The following is a 10,077-nucleotide window of genomic DNA, read 5'->3' as shown; positions in this document are numbered from 1 at the left end:
GACAAATACTTCAGTCAAATACTATCCTGTAACAAATAGGTACCAAGAGCATTTAAGTTTAAAGGGTTGAAAATAAGATATGTTACTGATAGACCAGGAATCCTGATGCCAACAAGTAAAAAAAGAAAACAGAACAGAACAGAGGAAAGAAACCAAAACCAATTTTGAGTTCTGAATATTTCATCAGTAGGTCCAGTATGCTTAAAAAAAAGAAAAGGCAGAGGAGATAGGAGTTTTACTTGCTGTAGAGTTACCAAATATCTTAATAATGACAGCACAGACTGACAGTAAGTGAAATAAAAATGTATTATGAGAAGGAAAGTTGCAACCACTGTGCTGCATTATATGTAGGCATGACAACCAAAAAGCTGTCTATCCACATGAACAGCAACTGACAAACTGTGGCCAAGAAACAAGTGGACCACCCTGTTGTCGAACACACTGCCAAACAGTCATTTCCGTGACTGCTTCTCAGCCTCTGCCACACAGATCCTTCCCACCAGCAGAAGCTTTTCAGAATTGTGCAGGTGGGTACTTTTCCTGCAATACATCCTACATTCCCGTAACCCTCCTGGCCTAAACCTTCATAAGTCACTGTCCTCACCCATCTGGCCCTTCCCTGCTCCCATTGCAGCACTATACAGCCATCATTCCACCACCACACCCAGTCTTTTTTATTTATTTATGTATTTAATTTTTTTATGTATTTCTATCTCTCTCCTTTTCCGCTACTTCCACACCCCCTCTCTACCTCTCCCCTGCCTGCCATCCAAACACAGCACTTCATCATCCGCCATCCCCATCATACTATCCCTCCCCCTTCCTGCCCCGTCCTGTTACATACCCCCACCCAGCGACTACTCCCATCATGCACTGGTGCCACCACTTGAAGTGTGGTTTAAATTGCCTCAGACTGCAGTTGTGTGTGTGAGTTGCATTTGGACGAGTCCGTGTGTACGTATGTGTGTCTATTGTTGACAAAGGCCATTAGCTGAAAGCTTTGTTGCGTCTATCTGCAACTTAGCATCTCTACTATGTGGCGAGTGACAACTATCTTCCCATAATATTGTTACATTCCATCCTGGATTTTCCACTGTTTGAAATAAAAATGTATAATTTACAGAGTTTTAGTGGTATCATAGTTTGGCAGAATGAAACATAAAAGTCGCGGGACAGCATTGTATGAGGATAGCAATATAAATAAATGTTCTATGGCCAATGAAAAAATGTGAGAAATGTGTTTTGAAGTAGCAGCAATGCAAAAAAATTTTTCTGGAAGGACAAATGTCTAGTGTTGGGTATATATCACTCTCCAAAGCTCTAGGATAAAAGATATCCTAACAGAACTTGCAGCGCTATTCCACAGAGCTATTAAGGAATTCCCATACTTAAATGTAGTAGCTGGTGACCTACATATAAATACATTGAAACGAAGCAGCTGTACAAAATGTTTTCATGATTTTGTAAATAGTTGTAATATGAAGTATCACGTAAATAGCCCAACAAGGAGCACTGAATCATCAGACACAATTTTGATTTGTTGATCCATTTCATTACAGCTGCAAGGGATATTTGCATTTGCATTTTATGTCTATATTAACAATTTTATATATAATTATACCATTGTACATAAAATAACACACATTAATATATCAATTAATGATGAATACTTAAATATCAATTTGGATTCCGTAGAAATGTTGGAACACGTGAGGGAATACTGACCCTACGACTTATCTTAGAAGCTAGATTAAGGAAAGGCAAACCTATGTTTCTATCATTTGTAGACTCAGAGAAAGCTTTTGACAATGTTGTCTGGAATACTCTCTTTCAAATTCTGAAGGTGGCAGGAGTAAAATACAGAGAGCGAAAGGCTATTTACAATTTATACAGAAACCAGATGGCAGTTACAAGAGTTGAGGGACATGAAAGGGAAGCAGTGGTTGGGAAGGGAGTGAGACAGGGTTGTAGTCTCTCCTGGATGTTATTCAATCTGTAGATTGAGCAAGCAGTGAAGGAAACAAAAGAAAAATTCGGAGTAGGTATTAAAATCCATGGAGAAGAAATAAAAACTTTGAGGTTCGCCGATGACATTGTAATTCTGTCCAAGACAGCAAAGGACTTGGAAGAGCAGTTGAACGGAATGAACAGTGTCTTGAAAGGAGGATATAAGATGAACATCAACAAAAGCAAAATGAGGATAATGGAATGTAGTCAAATTAAGTTGGGTGATGCTGAGGGAATTAGATTAGGAAATGAGACACTTAAAGTAGTAAAGGAGTTTTGCTATTTGGGGAGCAAAATAACTGATGATGGTCAAAGTGGAGAGGATGTAAAATGTAGACTGGCAATGCCAAGGAAAGCATTTCTGAAGAAGAGAAATTTGTTAACATCGAGTACAGATTTAAGCATCAGGAAGTCATTTTTGAAAGAATTTCTATGGAGTGTAGCCATGTTTGGAAGTGAAACATGGACGATAAATAGTTTGGACAAGAAGAGAATAGAAGCTTTTGAAATGTGGTGCTACAGAAGAATGCTGAAGATTAGATGGGTAGATCACATAACTAATGAGGAAGTAATGAATAGGATTGGGGAGAAGAGAAGTTTGTGGCACAACTTGATTAGAAGAAGGGATCGGTTGGTAGGACATGTTCTGAGGCATCAAGGGATCACCAACTTAGTATTGGAGGGCAGTGTGGAGGGTAAAAATCGTAGAGGGAGACCAAGAGATGAATACACTAAGCAGATTCAGAAGGATATAGGTTGCAGTAGGTACTGGGAGATGAAGAAGCTTGCACATGATAGAGTAGCATGGAAAGCTGCATCAAACCAGTCTCAGGACTGAAGACCACAACAACAACAACAACTTAAATAAATGTTGTTACACTATAACAGGGAGATAATATAGAACTGTTGTTCTGTATGAGACTACATTGGGTTAACACAGAAAAATTTATTTTTGTAGATAATAATTTACTGTTTAAAAGCAGTGATCAATCAAGTACAACTTCAATTTAGATTTAAAGTGACCAATGTTCTGTATGTGTTACACATGGTCACATGATTGGCAATGATCCAGAATTTCCCCAGAACATAATCCCATATTGGAAGTGAGATTGTACAAGTGCATAATATACACTCTGAAGAGTGTTGTAGCTGGTACAATTTTTTATGTGTGTAACACAAAACAAGAAACACTAAATTTTTTGTTCATTTGCTCAACATGCACTTTCCATTTCAGTTATTTAGTAGATGAAGTCCAAGAAATTTGGTATAGGCTCGTTTAGATAATTGTCTGTCCATATAACTCTAGATTGGGTGATATCAGATTTTTAACTGTTCTTAAGGTAAGAGCTAAGCCAGTTGTTAGCTTGTGGTGTCAATATAAACATCGACCTTCAAACAAGGACTCACTCTCTGCTCGTGAGCTCTTTGGGTAAAAAGTTTGAGATGATACAGTCTGTTTATGTGAATTCTTGTATATACATGTGTACCAACTCTCCAGATGTATTCATCACTTTTCCCATGATTAGATTTTTTGCTGCTGACTACAATCCATGGACTACACCCACGTCACATGAGATGTTCATCTCGCCACAACGCCTGTTTGCTACACCTCCAGCCAGAACAATGTTCGTCACCATGTGCAGTTCAACTTAGACGATATTCAGAACAGTGTTTCTTGTGATCATAATCCAAATGCGCAGGTTAGGTTGCCACTGCAGCTGAACATACAATCATTCACAGTGTGCTCCTGTGGCCATTAGTGTGGTGCCATGTGCGCCGCCACCATTACCACAACATGTAACATGTTTCAATTAGCCATCCTCCAAACCTCTTATGACTTCTGTGAATACTGGCCAAGGACATATCAACACTAATAGTGCACCACGGGCATTCCCCAGAACTTCTTCGCAGGTGTTTGACGATAGTAGTGCAAGTTCAGTTTATCGGCCAGCACCTGCTGCTAGTGTCATGCAACAGATGGACACACACCCCAACTCACATCCAGCAATCTACATCACTGCACAACAAAGTTCACCGCCACTGTATGTCATGGACATGTTGTACACATTCACAATGCACCCCCTGTCTACCACCCTTGCCCGCACAGAGGCTTCCAGTTCCTGCTGTAAACCTGCCTGATATAGCCACAGAACTGGCTGTGCCCGTTGTGATAGCCTTCCACGTTTTCTCCAAAGTTGAAGGCTTCAACGCAGTGCCCCTGGCCGGCATATCAGTTTCGAGGACTTCGGCTCCTGCTGCCCTTCCATCCATACCTTCCATTGTTTGGACCATGCCTGCCGTGATGCAACAAGTATGCTCAGTGATCACACACATGGCAATTGTAACAAATGTGTATTTGGACCTACACTCCCTTCCGCTGTTACGCACGTTTCCTCTGTGGGACTGCCTGCACCACCCGTGCCGGACTGCCGTGTTTCATTTCCTGGCCGGAACAGAATTTCATGGCTCACAAAGACAAGTAAGTGTTCCTGGAAGTTCCTAATTCTCCTGCTTGGCACCTACCAAAGCAGATGTCATGGTTCACTTTGGTAGAGCATATTTTCAAGCTACACCATGTTTCCCTTGACAACCCCAGGTTCCTGTGTCTCATGCCACCTTCACAACCATTCAGACCTGATCTATGACCTGCTCCTCTCTCTGCCAGCAGCTCCAAAGTATGACTTCGCCAAGAAGATGATTATCAAGTGCCTCACATTTTCCCCCAAGCAACTCATCCTAAAAATTTTATACAAAGAACACCTTGGGGATCGGACACCTTCACAACTCTGGCACCGCCTATAGTTGCTGGTCAATGAGCAAACTATGCCAGACTTAATGGTCCGGGCAGTGTGGTCTGCTAAGCTACCCACCGACCTCCCGATGCACCTACTACCACATTCCTTAAACTCGATCAGATCCTGCTTATGGATTGCTGATCAGTTGTACTCTCTCCTGAAATAGCACCATCCTCTGCGTTCTCTGCCACAGGTTGGTACACCTGCACCGGAAATTCACCCATTTGCTGGTAGGGGCAAGCCCACTCCACCGTTTCATCCTCCACGACGCCTGGCAGCCTCCACTCTCACTTCCCACTCTCCAAACATTCACAGATCACGTACACCCCGTACATGCCAGTATACCTACCCAAAGCAATCAATGACGACAAGCCGGCCCCTCTTGCTGAGTCTCCATCTTCACCACATCCAGCTCACCCATACTGCTGGTTTGAAAAGGTCTCCAGTGACGCAGCACAGAAGTGTAGTTCGTCTTGCCCGCACCCAAACAACGTCTGCAGGTCACAGTAGACGCCGAACCCTGTGGGGGATCAGACAGGCGTCCTCCTACACTGCACTCTGTACATTCCCTCATTTTTCCCAACGGCTGATTCTACATAACAGACATTTCTTCAAAATCAAGTTTTTGGGCAAGACGGGTGCAGACATATCTATAATCCCCACACCAACGGCTCTGAATGTATCTTGTCCGTCGACTTTGCTCATCTGATCAATCAACACTTAGATCCTAAAAACTTCGGGCATAGTCAAAGTTAAAGTTCATCTAACACAATCCTTGTGTTTCCCCCGGCCTTTTTACTTAGCTGACATAGACAAGCCAATGTTATGTATGGATTTCTTGTCACACCACAGATTTTCTCTGAATATCGTTCAGGCCACAGTGCTGCACCACCATACGAACACACACATACAGTGCTCTCACATTTCACTTTCTCACTCAAGTATTCTTACGGTGAATTGTTTGGTGTGTGAGTGTACCGCCCTTGTGGGTGACATTCTGAGGAGTGGGAATGTTTTACTGTTGGAGTGTGAGTTTGTGATGAAAGTCCATCAGGAGAACAACATGCTCCAACTCTGCATTCGCTCAGCTCCAGCAAACTCACCTCTGACTGCATTAAGCTGCAGAACCTGCAAGTGATGACACCAGCAACAAGACAAGTTTCTTCCGTTGACTCTGGCCCGGCCACACATTTTGCTTGTGACAAACCAGTTTCTGCAGCAGGCATACCACCCACTCCATGCCTGTCCCTCCCTGTGTCACATGTACCGGTCAGTGTGTCTGAATACCAACCCTGCCGTCACACACGCGACATACCAACCTCCTCCAAGCGGAATGACACTCCACGTGTTGATAAACAATCCCCTTCTCTATTGCACCAGCCACATGACTCAGCTGACACCTCTGTTTCTTGTGCTCACTCAGCGCTGCTTGCGCCCGTGCTGGCTTCCATATGCTGTAGTGACAGATGACATTCACCAAGTGTTCCTGCTCGTCACTCACTGTGCTCGCTACCAGTCTCCCAGCATTCGTGCACATCACACATGCGAGCTCAACTTGTGACTTTCACACTGCCATTCCTTACTCGTTTCAGTGGTCATATTTCGATCCATGGGCATACTCCCCACACGACGGACATGTTTGTTAACCGGTACCCCCTTGTATGCAGCATTCTGTAATCTCCATCATGGATGAGACAGTGTATAAGATAGTTACTACTGATGGACCTCCTATCCAACAAAGTCAGTTGCCTCAACCCTATTAAAATATGGGTGGCATGACAGCAAATTAATTATCTGCAGGTATACTACAGCCATCAGACAATAATTGGTCGTCACCTATTCCCTCACTACCAAACATGACGGCTCATTTCGCATGTGTGGGGACTACAGACGTTTAAATGCGAGGAACATGATAAACAATTACCCACTGCTGAACATCAATGACTTCACCCACATGTTATCAGGTGCTTCCATCTTCAGTGTAATTGACTGAAAACGGGCCTACGTCCAGATACCCATTGCACCAGAGGATGAATCCAAGACTGAAATTGTCACACACTAAGTTTGTTCCAGTACCATTACATACTGTTTAGTCTTAAAAATGCAGCCCAAACATGGCAATGATTTATTGACTCCATCCAACGAAAGTTCGAGTTTTGTTTCGTGTACCTGGATGATATACTCGTTTTCCGTAAGATAGCCGAGGAGCACGAGCATCACTTCAGACTATGTAGAAGTCACCAATGATAAGTTACAATCATGGCAAATGTCTGTAACCTTTCTTGTCTACAGAGTATCTGTCAATGGTATACAACATCCAAAAGCTTGTGTGCAGGCCATCTTGTCTATGTCAAACCCCTCCATCTTACAAAGAACTGCACTGATTCCTCAGCACCATCAGCTACTATCACCATCACTTGTCCTCATTGGCTACAGTACAAGCTGCTCTCACAGATGCACCATCAGGCAAGCAAGCCTCAGGACTCCGACCCATCCATTGGACCGACCACATGCTCAAAGCTTTTGAGGCACTAAAGGTTTCCCTGGCCTGTGCTGTGATACTCACCCACCTGGATCCCTCAGTAGAAGTATTCATTACCTTGGACACTAGTGACACAGCAGTGGAATCTGTCCTTCAACAACGCTCTGGTGACATCTCACCCCTACACTTCTTCTCTAAAAAACTGTCTCCCACAAGGAAGAAACTTCATTTTCAACAGGGAGGTCCTGGCCATCTATGAGGTTGATAAACATTTCCACAGTGATATTGAAGGACGCATGTTCTATATCCTGATGGACCACAAACCACTTGCGGATGCCTTCTGAAACCCTCCAGAGGACCCGCTCCCTCGTCGTTTCTGCTATTTTAAATTGGTGTCAGTTTATGACAGACGTCCACTATATCCAGGGCATGGATAATACTGCAGCCAGATTTTTCCTCATGCACCAATGCAGTGCCCAACATCATCGATTTGTCTAATCTAACTACTCTTCACCCAACATATGAGGGCACCCAAACACTCCTTCTGGACCCGACCTGTCAAGTTTTCGATATCTTACAAAACCTTGCATACCTGGGCATTTGTGCCTCTACCCGGCTCATTATCGAGCACTTTATCTGGAAAGATATAAAAAGAAACTGCCAGACATAGGCTCGCAATAAAGTTGGCTGACATACAGTCTCCCCCCCACCCCCTCCCCCCGGGTAAATTTAGCATTCCTCCAGGACATTTCAGAGATGTCCATATCAATCTCATCAGCCACCTTCCACCATCATAATACATCCTGTCGTATATTGATCGCTTGTCCGGATGTGAGGAAACCATACCTTGGTGGAACATCATAACCGAGACGATTGCCAAAGGTTTTGTCTCCTCTTGGCTCACTAGGTTTGGCTGCCCAGTCACAATCAGAACCGACCATGGCCGGCAATTCAAGTCATCCGTGTTTGCTTTTCTGTGTCTCATTTGTGGTATCCATAAAATCCACATCACCTCATACCACCCACAGAGCAACGGTTTGGTGGAATGGTGGCACCGCACTTTAAAGACCGTCCTCAGATGCCATAACTGCCTTTGGTCGGAAGCTCTTGGGTACTTTTATGGTTGAGATCAATGAACTCACCAGACATCCAGGGCACCATTTCAGAGGTGGTTTTCAGGAAGGACTCCGTCCTGCCAGGTGAACTAGTCCAGCCCAGGGCTCAGAAGGCTTTCCCTCCTCCCAGACTTCATTAGCCACTTCTATATGCATTTCAAGCACATACGCCTCTATCCACTGGTTAGCCATACCCCACCGGTCTCCTTCGAGACTGTTCCCACACGATGTTATGGGGATGACACCGTATGCCAACGTTTACAGCTCCCCTAACCAGGACCCCTTCAAGGTTCTGCAACGTGGGGATTCAACATGTAGCATCCTCATCAAGGATACCCCACAGAGAGTTTCAATGCATTGGGTCAAACCTGCTTTTGTGGATTCTGATTCTCTGGCATCAGGCTCTCCTGGCACAGCTTAAGACATAGGTCCCCACCACATTTCGAATTTCTTGAATGACACAGCACAAGGCACTCAGGTCCATGGTTCTTCACCAGTGTCGAGCCCTAGCGACTCTCCTTTTGCTATTTTCCCAGACAGTTCAAGTGATCCTCTGTTCTAGGTTTTTCTAACCCACACCACCCATGTTGATGTTGATCCTGCTACGATCGTGTTTCACGCCTCAGTTCTGCCACACCACGTGGAAGACGTCTCACTTGTAGCAGATAATGGTCATGCCCTCGTCTTTCTGATGGGCTTGAACCCTCCATTATCAGACAAGCATCTCAAAATCAAGGTACTACAGTGCTTTGCCCTCCCTCAAAATTGCGACCACCCCCTCCTACGTGCCTTCATTTCTCCTCTCGGCGGGATTCAAGTCATCTCTCTGCACTTCAGTTCTTCTCCACACTTTGGCCCACCAGCATTCTCTTGAACTGGCCTTCACCTCACCTGACCATGCCATATGCAAGATTGCATGATGGATCTACCAGTTCGTGTTCCACCACCGACTTCATCACTGGGCGACATAGAAATACCAATCATTCAGCTCTGGGCTCCAGGACATCCTTGAATATGATGCAGATGCTACTGACCCCCCCCCCCCCCCCCCTCCCCACCCCAAGGACTCCATGCTGCGGGAGGTGGGGGCTGTGTGGTGTAAACATCAACCTGCAAATGAAATGTTCGATATTAGCATAGTAACCCATCACATTCCCACAAGCTGTTCCTCTGATGCCAAGATTTATCATGATTTATAGCAGTTCATTGTTATTTATGGCGTCAAATGCCTTTGAAAAATTTAAAAATATGCCCACAGTAAGTTTTTTGTTGTCCAATATTAACAGCGCCTCAAATAGAAAGGCGTGAACTGCTGATTTGGTTGAATGGTTTTCTCTAGATCCATGTTGAGATTCTGACAGAATGCCATTATCCTCTAATAAGTCTGTTAATCTCTTATTGAAGAGCCTTTCTAATATTTTTGAGAAAACAGACAAGTGCCAATGGCCTGTAATTGGAAAGTATCATCTTTGTTTCCTTTCTTGTACAATAGCTCTACTTTTGCTACTCTCAAACATGAAGGAAAAGTTCCAGTATCAAATGATAGGTTACATAGGTAAGTTAGGGGCTCAGTAATCTGGTCCTCACACTTCTTTATAATAAAATCAAATATATCGTCACCTACTGCCGTGTTTTGTTTTGATACTTTTTATTGTAAGCTGTACTACTTCTACATTTA

The sequence above is a fragment of the Schistocerca gregaria genome, chromosome 7 (genome assembly GCF_023897955.1).
Source record: "Schistocerca gregaria isolate iqSchGreg1 chromosome 7, iqSchGreg1.2, whole genome shotgun sequence".
NCBI lineage: Eukaryota > Metazoa > Arthropoda > Insecta > Orthoptera > Acrididae > Schistocerca > Schistocerca gregaria.
Note: the sequence above shows the minus strand (reverse complement) of the source record.